Source organism: Myiozetetes cayanensis, unplaced genomic scaffold, assembly GCF_022539395.1.
Source record: "Myiozetetes cayanensis isolate MyiCay16 unplaced genomic scaffold, myiCay2020 scf4, whole genome shotgun sequence".
In the NCBI taxonomy this organism is placed as follows: domain Eukaryota; kingdom Metazoa; phylum Chordata; class Aves; order Passeriformes; family Tyrannidae; genus Myiozetetes; species Myiozetetes cayanensis.
Window position 1 is genome coordinate 58,846,589 of NW_026087631.1, and position 11,382 is coordinate 58,857,970.

The 11,382-nt window shown below is 37.9% G+C and overlaps 1 non-coding gene across 1 annotated transcript; it reads right to left on the bottom strand.

Moving 5' to 3' along the window:
* Positions 1-5,610: 5,610 nt before the first annotated feature.
* Positions 5,611-5,682, bottom strand: TRNAH-GUG (transfer RNA histidin (anticodon GUG)). The gene has a single exon. It is a non-coding gene; the product is annotated as a tRNA-His (tRNA).
* Positions 5,683-11,382: the final 5,700 nt, after the last annotated feature.

The following is an 11,382-nucleotide window of genomic DNA, read 5'->3' on the forward strand; positions in this document are numbered from 1 at the left end:
GACCTCAGTGTCAGAAGTACAGAAAATACAGACAAGAGAAAGCAGTAGCTGCACACACACACACACACAAAACAAACAAACAAACAAAACCCCACACACACAGAAGAAGCCAACAAAAAAAACAACAGTTCATCTAGCTCATTGCTACATGATATGTTGGTTGACAATCTTTACATCATCAGGCTTTTTATCTCCTTTTGTGTGATTTCAAGAAAATCACACAGATGTTGCTGTGCTAAAGTTGTTTGGGACAACATTTTCACTGACTTCGCTCTCAGTATTTTAACATATGTCCTTTCCCTCTCCCAGCAAACATTGATTTCTTTCTATGATCTGTCCTCAGAGATGACTCACCGCAAAGGAAAATTCCAGACGAATTTTTCCAGAAAGAGCAACAGAGAAGGCATTAAATTACATACAATTAATTTCTTTATTGTGAGGCTTCATACTATCTTTATTCCAAGAATAATGCACTTATGAGTAATCAATAGCAGAAAATGGAAGACATTCTATCTAGGTCTAAAATTTTATTCAAGAGAAGCAAGACACCACTGGAAATGCAATGTCATTTTGAGTGGAAGAGGATGATGTGACAGAATTCTGCCACAGGACAGGGGGAGGATGGTCTAATATGACTCTCTATTTATCTAAGCGCCGTTCACTCCTCCTGGCTATACTGCCTGGTGGGTGTTTCTGTCTGTTGGAACAGGGAGCACTAGGGACCCGTAGTTTTTGAGTATGGGTATGGTGAGGTAGGGAAGTTAGATCAAAGGCACAAGAGAAGAAATTTTCCAGACAAACACCCTAAAGATAGACACTTTATAAACTGATGGAACCATACGGCAACACAGTTCTATTTTGTAACTAGTAGAATATTCTCAAAAATTAATTCATGAACTTAGATTATGTGACCAATTCTAATTTTATCTTTAGATAGCTACAAATCCTGATGACTGAAGTAAAAACTATCCATTTTGACCAAATGATTTCTTCATACTTAAGCACACAGTCTTGACTACAATTAAAAAGATGAGACAAGTTGAAAAAGGTGGAGGCAACAAATAATCATTTATGGTATATGGACTTATATTTCTAACAGTTGAGGCCAGATTCTCAAAATTATTCCTTACTGAAGACAGTATATGTCCTTCTGAGGTCAAAGACTATTCAGGCAACCAGACACAGGCTTCACAGGTCTTGGCAAACTTCCTCCAGGTGTCTGTCTAGGGCAAAGTAAGGAAGCAAGAGTGCCTTGAAACTATTAAGATGAAAAGGGATTGCTTTTAAAGTGGGGCTCACATAACTGTGAAGACCAGCAGGTAATATTTAGTTCCATTAAACCCATCTATCAGCAAACAAAAATAGGAAGGGCAATATGATGAAACAAAGCCGTTCTATAGCTGGTGAATCAACCATAAATCTCTTTCTAGAAATTACACTTTTGTTTCTCTGGAAGACTTCATGCTTCTTTAGGGTTTCTACAGTTCTTTCACAAACATTTTTCAGTCAAGATTAGTTCTTACACACACGTGCACACACACGCAAAATACCTTCAAAACATGTTTCCTAAGAGAATTTTCCATGATACACTAGTTTTCTCTCTGATGTTTTAGCTAAATGAGTCAGACTTTTCTTTTTCAAGTGTAACAGTAAAATACCAATTTACCTCATGTGTTTTTAATACAGATGCCTTCATGGTTATATCACAAAGAAGTTTTCTTCTTTGTGCCAGTACAAAGGTCAGTGCACCTTCTCACCTTCAACTGCATGCTGAATAACAGTAATAGTGCAGGATCCAGAATAAGCCCATCCAAGCACGTCAGATTTTCCTAAAGAGTTTAGATAGACCTGCTAACCCCAAGCATATTAGTGATACAATTATGCAGAGTAAAGTAAGAGTTTTGTTACTCATGTCAGAGAACAACAGGAAAAAGAAACCTACAATCATTATTCCAGGAGTCTGGAAGCATGAAATCTAAACTGAGAATTCAGCAATCCACAAGAAAGGAATTACCAGAAAAATTGGGATGGCTGTGTTGTTGGTTTTATGCACAGCTCTCTCATGGGTGCTGGTTTAGCAGCACAGATATTCTGATTATGTTAACATTACAGACTGCATTATAAGAGAAGATTTTTGCCATATTAGCATGGAATATCAAAACTATACTCTCTTCTCAGAGATTTTTAAAACACTGTGTTTTGAGATTCCTTTGGATAGAGGCTGTTTTGTGGCAAAAAAAATAATTACCTTTGGAAGGAGTATCACAAACTGTCATCCCCTGAGTTGTATTCGGCGCAGAGAAAGCATACACAATATTTCTTTATAAAAGAGTGGATGAAAAAAGTTCTAAACATTAAGTAAATTAATTAATTTTACCAAGCTGTGTGAAAGATATATTTACCAAATGTGTTTGAATCTAAACCAAAGAGCTCATTTTGCTTCTGTGACATTTTAAATAAAGAGGACACATATATAAAGTTTTAGAATGAAAAATTGGGAATTTGGAATTCAAAAATGAAAAAACAGAGAGAAATAAATAAAAAAAAAAAGGTGCAACATAAAACATTATTCAGACGGTTTTGGACAATTGTTGATTTGGGTTTTTTGCTGAACTCTGGATGAAGCACTAAAATAAGTACTTTGAATTGTGGTGCAAGAAGTAATTGGATTCAAACCCAACTCAAAACTTAACCCAAAGTGGTACAAGGCAAACGCTTCACAAATTGATGACAGCCTTCACATGTGTTCTGGTGCAGCTCTCACCAGTGCTGTGAGTGACTGCTAAGGCATTGCAAGTTAGAAGCAACATAGTCTTATTTAAAGAGCAGGACATGCTTTCTTTCAAGTAACACCAAAGACAGATTATGAGAATAGAACTGCAACATCAGACATTGTTTATGCAGTTCTGTTTACACATCAGTCTCAGGAATCTCTCCATCTGCCAGATTTTCCCCAATTACTACTTATTCTGCAATAATAGTCTGTAAACTCAGAGCTGAATTTCCAGAGGTAAAATCATCCCACCTGTGAAGTGAATTCCTGGCATTCTTTGTTGAAGCACAACCAGGTATTTAAGCTTTCAGGAGTTCTTTTTTACCACATATTTCCTTTCAAAGAATCTACTTGACCACAGCCTTTTGAAAGGATTTCAGAGGGGACCCATAAAAGTCTTAATATGAGCTTCAGTTCTGGGAAGAGAATAAAAAAACAGAATTAATTTGATACAATGACTTCAGATTCAAAACAGCCATTGGTTTCTATCCTGCTCAACACCTGATATGGACACCAGACAGAATACAATCAACTTTGCTGCACCTCTGAAAAATGAAGAAAGTAGAACAGAAATCTACATCTATTCTATTAACATTTCAAAAGGTTTTCAAGACTTTCTAATCAATGTTGCATTCTTAAAAACCAGGTGTCTTTCTTCATAACTTATAAAAGTCTAGCAGTTTTACCCTAATGTTAAAATACAACAACATGATCTCTCCCCAAGCACTGTTGATGAGTACATCCTATTAGTTTCTGTGCCAAGAAGTGAATTAGTCATGCTGGGGATATGGATACAGACACCTCTGTGTCTTAAAGGTTTTACATTCTATGCAGAATGAGCCATGCACAAGAACAATAGCAAGCACAAAAAGACATGAAAGAGCTGCAAAGAATAGCATGTACTCTCTTTTCCTGCCTTGTTTTTAACAACTATTCACTACCCACCAGATCAGCTTCCTGCATAAAGGCAGAGAAGGCTGCTGAAGTGAACTCTTCTCTCTGGCCTCCAAATTAGCCTTAGATTATAAAGATTTAGAACTTCAGAAATAGATATATGTAAACCTGTTAATATTTTGAATGCATTATTATCAGACCATGGTTTCCAACTGGAAAAGTGTTATCTCAACATGTCTGCCAGACATGAAGACTCACATATATAAGGAACACAAAGTCAATCTTGTGCAAATCAAGATTCAAAATCAATTCCAGTATTACCACTCTGTGTTTCCTGGTCTGCAATCCTGTTATCCTAGGAAACTGCTTTGTACTAAAGCTTTTGTTTTCTTTTTCCCTAATGAGAAGGGGAAAATTCATAAATATTTTCTCAGGAAATGTAATGCTGGGAGCCACCTGCACTTGCATGTTTATATTCCAAAATGAAGCTGGCTTTTAATTTTCACTCTCTTGTGAGGAGAATAAATAACTGCAGGGGGAAGCAGTAAGGAAGACCTGATTATCTGCCTACACCATTCTCAGTCTCAGTTTATAGTGATACTAATACAGATATTGATATCCTAAATCAAACAGAATAACCACTGTTTTCTAGTAAGTAATTATAAAATAGAAGTAAATTTTAAAAAGGGACATTTTGAATTTTTCTACTGTCTTATCAAAACTCTTCAAAATCATCAATATTACTATAACTAACAGTAGGGTAATATTTAGCTAAGGTGAATACTGGATATAGAGAAGTCAGTTCCAGGGAGGCTGAGGTCAAGTAGGGCTGAGCCTTATGTTCTTCAGTAGCCTCAGGATGATGCATGAGTAGAGGAAAATTTTTGGCCTTGCAATGTTTGAATTTCTTCTCTAGGACTTCATTCACTAGGATTCTTTAAAGAGTATGTGCACCTGTGATGAGTTCAGTTGGTATTTCTGGAGTTCATAAAATCTAACACAGCAAATGACATTTCTTAAAGACTACAGCAGGGGTAGAGTGTCATCCTAACCTCTTTCATGCTAGTACATATTTCTAAATTGCTGTCTTTTGAAAAATCAGCCACATCTGTCTCATCAATTAGACCAAGAATTGAAGAGATAATTGCTCTGACATGCTCCTGAAGGGCTGAATGATATTTAGAGAGGAAATCTGAGGCCAACCAGAGGAATGCTCAAAGATATTTTGAAAAACACAGTGGAAAGAGCTCTCAAGAACCTGAGGCAGTTCATAAGATGCCACAGGTCACAAGTCTACTACCTCAAAACTGGGATGCCTAAGCCTACAGCCTCCAGAGGTGATGTGCCCTACCAGGTTACCAGGCACACAAGGCTTTGACTTTTCCTGACAGTGGTGCAAAGAAAGATTTGTTTCACTTCCTCACTAAGTAGGACAGTAAGGAATTTTCCTACTTCCTTAGAAAGAGAGAAAGGTACCTGTATTCACACTCTGCAGCAGCTGGCCTGTTGCATGAATCTGTCTGGGCCTGGTGGAGATGTAATTGATTATAAAGGGGATTGATGTCCCACCAGATGCAGCACTGAGAGAAAAACAGTTCTTGCTCTTAAATTGACTATTTATCAAATAAAGAACTACCAGAAATTCTATCCAGTGGCCTCCAAATTATCTGGTAAACTACATAATAATGATGGAGTTATTAATAATTATTAATATATTTGTAACCAGATATGTATATATACCAACAAACACTTAAATTAAAAAAAACTCACTTGGCAACAGGATTTATAAATTAATACTTATGGTATATACTCTTTTAGCAAAACATTCTTGTCGAAGTTACAGAGCTTCTGTTTGCTTTCTCATTTTAGTCTTAGACATCACTAATAGATTATTTTTGATATAGAATCCGTAATTATGTCTCTTCAAAAGATACATCCTCCCCTGCTGTGACTCGGATTTGAACCGAGGTTGCTGCGGCCACAACGCAGAGTACTAACCACTATACGATCACAGCAAGCTATCAGAAAACCTAAATGTAAACTTTTCCCCGGTCCACTTTAAAATTTTGTATAAATGGTGCCACCTGCCGTTTACACTGAGTGTTAGCAGCACTAAGCATTGCTGTGCTCTAAGCATTCTTACGATCAATTAAATCTTACTGTCATCTCAAAATTGCTTCCAGACTTACTCTTCCTTTTCTCTTAATAATACATGCTTATCAGGATTGCCTGAAAACAGGCTCAGGATAGTTATAATATACCTTCCCCTGTCCCCTAAAAATCCTTTCAGATTTTATTTTTCCTATTTTATCAATAGCTGGAAAAGCAAAGTCATGACTGTACAAAAGTCTGACAGTAGAAAAGTCTGACAATATAGAGATAGATTTAGGCAAATGAAAAACAATCTGCTTAATTGAAAACTACATTTGATGAGTTGAACCATGTATGATTCAAAGTAGTGTCTGTGCTTGTATTGATGGACATTACCTTCCTTATCTCTGCCATAAGCACAGAACATAAACCAGAACTTTTCCAGAATTTGCATTCCCTACTGTGGAAAGACATGGTCAAATACTACAGAAGAAATCTGAGGGGAGGGAGCACTTTGCTTCTATCAGCTAACACCATCAATTAGTGTAATAGTGAATCTGAGGTGCTGAGTAGCGCTTGTCCTTTGACAGATGTTCAGAGACAAAAAGACTGCAAACAACATTCAAACAGGCAGAACAGCAAAATATTGAAATGAAAGCTCCAGCAGAAATCAAGCTGCACAACATAAAGAAAAATTATAGTGGGGAAAAATAATAATTGGCAAGCCCCAGGGCACTGAAGTCCTGGTCAGAAAATGAAGCTGTGGTACAGTGGTACAGTGTCTCACTGAGTCTTTCTACAAGAAGAAAGACATTAAAAAAATGTTACTAGACTGTAATACATAAGACCATTAAAATATCTTCTGCATGTCTTCAGCATGCTGAGATGTGGATTTTCTCTGGATGAACATCTGCCCTGTGGGATAGTCCATAAGCAGACTGTGCAAGAGAAACATCAGGCTGGGACTTTAAAAGGCAAACCTGCTAAATGGACTCTGCTCTACCTGTGCTGAATCTCACTTGTCTCTGTCTTAGGGTACACAGGTACCTCCTGCACACACACAGAGTGGGTCCTCCCTGCCACTGGAGCTGCAGAAGGGAGGGACAAAGTGTCTCTTTCTGATGGTTGCTGGGGGCACTTGGAGCAAAAGGGTGCTCTGGTGGTGGTTTGGACTGCTGTACCTCACCCTACGTCCTTGGCCTATGGCTTGGTGTGACCTGAATAGCATCTCACTCATGGGTCAGCATACCCTTCCACAGGAGAGGAAGATAGCATTGCTCAACATCATGCAGGTAGATAAACACAGAACAAAAATGGCTCAGTTGTAACTTCTCTGAAGTTTCTTGTTATTGTAGACCTCTGGAAGTAGAGCTCTCAGAATATTCACTGCATTTCTGTAATGAAGACTTTAAATAACCTTAGGTTTTCTAATTTCAGATCTTGCTTTTACTGGTTACCTGTCCTGAAGTAAAAACCACAACTTCAGTTTTGTTTGAGCTCCTCAGAACACACAGATTTCCCCTGAAGACAGAAGTCAAGTGAATATTGTAGATACACTTTTTTGCCCATGGCATCCCCCTTCAAAGTAAGGGGATTAAATTAAAAATATTGCAGGACTCCTTGAGGTGCTTTATAGTACAATAATCATGAGATGAAGGAGATTTTAAATGTGGTAAGTGTTATGAATCATCAGTAAAATATCTGCAGCTCTGATGAGACAGGCTCTTTGCAAACTCTGGAACTTCTATTAATCCACTATACAGTGTCACCTCCCACTGCAGTCATAGGGGTGCCTTATTTTTTGCAGAAGTGAAATAGTTTTCTAGATTCCTCTCAAAAAATGTCATGTGATTTTTTTTTTTAATCCAGGTGTCAGAGAAACAAACAGCCCCCCACCCTCCCCCACTTCTAGTTCCACTTTATTACAGGAAGCTTAAAATGTCACCTAATGCATTTTTTGCGGAGTTGGAGTCATTTTATGTACAGCTTTTTATTTCAGATCTACATACACATGAGAACAAAATACATCAATCCCATCCATAAGACTTTACCATCTTTGAGATGGTAAAACAAGCAGTAACCACTGGGTAACAAATTGTAATTTCATTACCTGTATTACACTGGTACTACTTATCATCCAATTTCTATGAATCTTACCATTGTTTCTATTTATTATTATGTTTTATGATTTTTAATTAGTGAAATGTTATTACTGCTTCTTATTTTTGCCCAGAATAAGGTTGGTGCACATAAGCATGCTTTATTGCAGTATTTGGAAAGCCATGTGATTCTCTGCCCCTGAGCTCAACCTTGTTATCTTGGGCTCAGAAGACAGCTGTGAAACTGTCACCCAGGTAACTGAAAAGATAATCTTTCAAAACAATTACTTTTTCAGTTGTCTTGTCGGTTTTGCACAGAATATTTCTCTTGTTCAGGACTGACTGGTCAAAAGTGAAAAAGAGTAATCAGAAAACACACAGATACACATTCCCCCAAAAGTCAAGAGGTATCTTAGGCAGGTCTGGAAAAAGGAGGATTTGAAACACTTACAAATAGTGCATATCTGTCTTTCATTTCCCAAGTAGGTTCTTTACTTTTCAGATAATTAATGCAAGGTGAATCTCTTCTCTCTCCCATTTACTTTTAGCATGGGCAAGCATTTAATGGGACTAGTCTCTAGACTTCTCACCTGTGTTTTAGTTGAGTGCCCCTAGTATCAGGCCATGGAGTTTGTGCTTTTTGTCTTTGTAGTGAATTACCTGGTCATGACGTGATAAAAAAACCTGAAACAGGCATATCCTCTCCACACACTTAGCCATGTAGCCCAAGACATCCACGCAGGAAACGGAAGAACCTGTTCAGGTCTTTCGTCTGCCTGCTACTACATATCAGGATTTCTCAGTCTGGTTCATGCCTGTATCTACTGGAAAGGCTGATTTTCTTCTAATTCTAAAGATCAGAGACAACTTCTATTTAAATTTGAGTAAAAATCTTGATCTCCATGACTCTCAGAGTAAGTACATGCATTTCAAATGTTTGTTCTGACCACATGATAGAGTAGACTTGGATGCTAGGTCAAAGCCTAAACTTGGCTTAATACTCTCTTTAAATTAATTTGTCACATTTTGCAGCATGATACTGAATAAGTATTTTTAAATGGTTATTGCCATTTGTACAGTAGGCAGTTGTCATGTCAATATATTTTAGGATATACAAGTTAAAAAGTTTCTTTTAGTACTGTTTTTTTAGTATCAGAGAATTCAACTGGCATTTTCTGTGTTTGGTGTTTCATTCATGGATGTCTTCAGGCAAGAAATCCCATGCCCACACACACCCACATGGATGATTTGTCTCAGTAAAAAATAAAACAGAATTTATTACAGGCTGGCAAAGTTTGGCTGAAGGCTCTTCATTATTAAAAATATAAAGGATTAAAATGTTTTTGGTGCAGCAATAATAAGGACAATCAGTGAAAGTGAGCATTCATAGGAGGCACAATCATCACCCAGATCAGAGAAGCTGCTTTGAAGAATTAATGCACAACTGGAGTTGTCTAGACAACAATATCCAACAACCTTGTAGGGGAGATGAATACCATGGGATATCCACTTTTTAGTTTTCATTGCAGAGTTAACTTACCCAATATTTACAGTTCCCATTCTCTCTGATTGTATTTTTTTAATGAACATGAAAAAAGGGAAGAGATGAAGTTACATTTAAGTATGACATTCCATTCAAGCCAGCTATCTGGAAGCCTTCTCTGCTCCTTTGGATGGGTGCCATCATTTCAAAAGTCAAAAGTCCTAATGTGATGCATATAGATGATTCTGATTGGCAGTATTTTGCAGTTGCAAGGCACAGGTGGTTTTTTTATTGCTACATGCATGTATAGCATTCAAATAGTTTCTGCTGGAATGCTGACTGTCTTTGGTTCAGCATTTTCACCACCACCATATGGACTTAGAGTGACCCAGCTTCCCAAAGACAGGGTGTGCTCCCCCTCTCCGACCTGCAAGGAACATTCCCCTCCACCTGTGTCAGCCTTTCAGAGCCCTTGGTCCTGTATGAGTGAGTCACTCAGCAATACTGCACCCTCTGCCTTGCAGGGTCAGCTTTCACCAGAGTCCAGCTTTCATTCCCCAAGGTGAGCATCAGAACCATCAAAGTGTGTTCAGGGACAGTGAGAGAATGTCATGCATACCTCCAGGAAAGGCTGAACCTACTCCTCTTTCTGGGTGAAGGACTGTCATTTAATGAGGCTATGACAGAGAGACTGAGTACACAGAGGCAGCTTAGACTTTACTATAACAGGATTACAGAGAAATAAGGGCTTCCTGTGTTGGGCCCGTGTTTGCCATTCGGCAACAGTATCTTTCTCAGGCAGATTCTGCACCGAACTTCACTTTAGCCTGTGTATACATGGAAAATACAATTCATGGGCTGAAAAAGCTCTTAGGCAACTCATTAGACAGATCTGCCATCAGCAAATAGTCCTCTCTCTTCTCTTAATATTATTTCTATTAGTAACAGAAATAAAGTTAATATTGCTCTATTAGTAAAGCAACCAATCTTATTTTCTGTGTAATCTCCTACACAAAGAGTCCAAGTCCAGAAAAGCCACCTTGGGATCCCTATTCTTCTTAGAATTCAAGTCATCCATGGTACAATGCTTTTCTTTTGTGCAGTGCACTCTCATAATCAGTCACAAATGACTGTGGAAATGTCTAGTATTTTCCCGTAGCCAACGTCACGTAACTTTTCTTCATGAACAAATTGCTCCCCATCCTAATAATTTTGTTCTTCATTTCTGTTCTTCTTTTCCCTTCCTGTAGCTTTCAAACTTCTTTCTGGTAGCCAGAGGCCTATAGTGAAAGAAATGCTTCAAGTGTTGTTCTGCCAGAACTCCATCTGGTTACAAAAACAGCAAAATCTCAAAGCCAACATGATTACTTCTGCAACCACGTATTTTTAAATATAGACACTGATGGCACAAAGAGAGAAAGTGGCACTGTTAAAATCTTCAAAGTAACAAAATCCCACACCATCAACATTACTTAGTTCCAATTACAGTTACGTAATAAGTCTGACAGCATAACCTCTGTGTCAACGAAGAGAAAATTGTAGTCAACTTCCAATTATCCCACTTTGTACAAGCTTAGGCCAGCAGAGCCCTTGGATCAGCATTGAAACAAAGAAGATGCACGTCTGCTCATGAACAGTAAACTTCCCAAGTCTATATAGTAAGTGTAATTTCCTACCCTGTTATCCAGTGCTCCTGGTATTCAGCCCAAACCTGAACTGGCACTTCATTCTGCCAGTTTCTGGTACAACTGAATGTGTCATCCGTTGTTCCTTTATTTTGCAACTTTTATCTGTTTGCAAAATTCTCCGTCTTACTGAATATTCATGCAGATTGAATTCCTACAGGTGAAGATGCTTTTTCTGAAATAATTCTTACTCTTTAAATTTTTTGCATGCTATTCAAGGAAAACGTGGAAATCAAATTGGATAATCAAAATGTGCACTGTGGCTAACCTGAGGTGCAGCATGAACTAGTACTGATCTCTCCCTTTAATTTAGAAACTTAACCTGTAAGTTGTCCTCAAGGGAGGGGGGAATGTCCT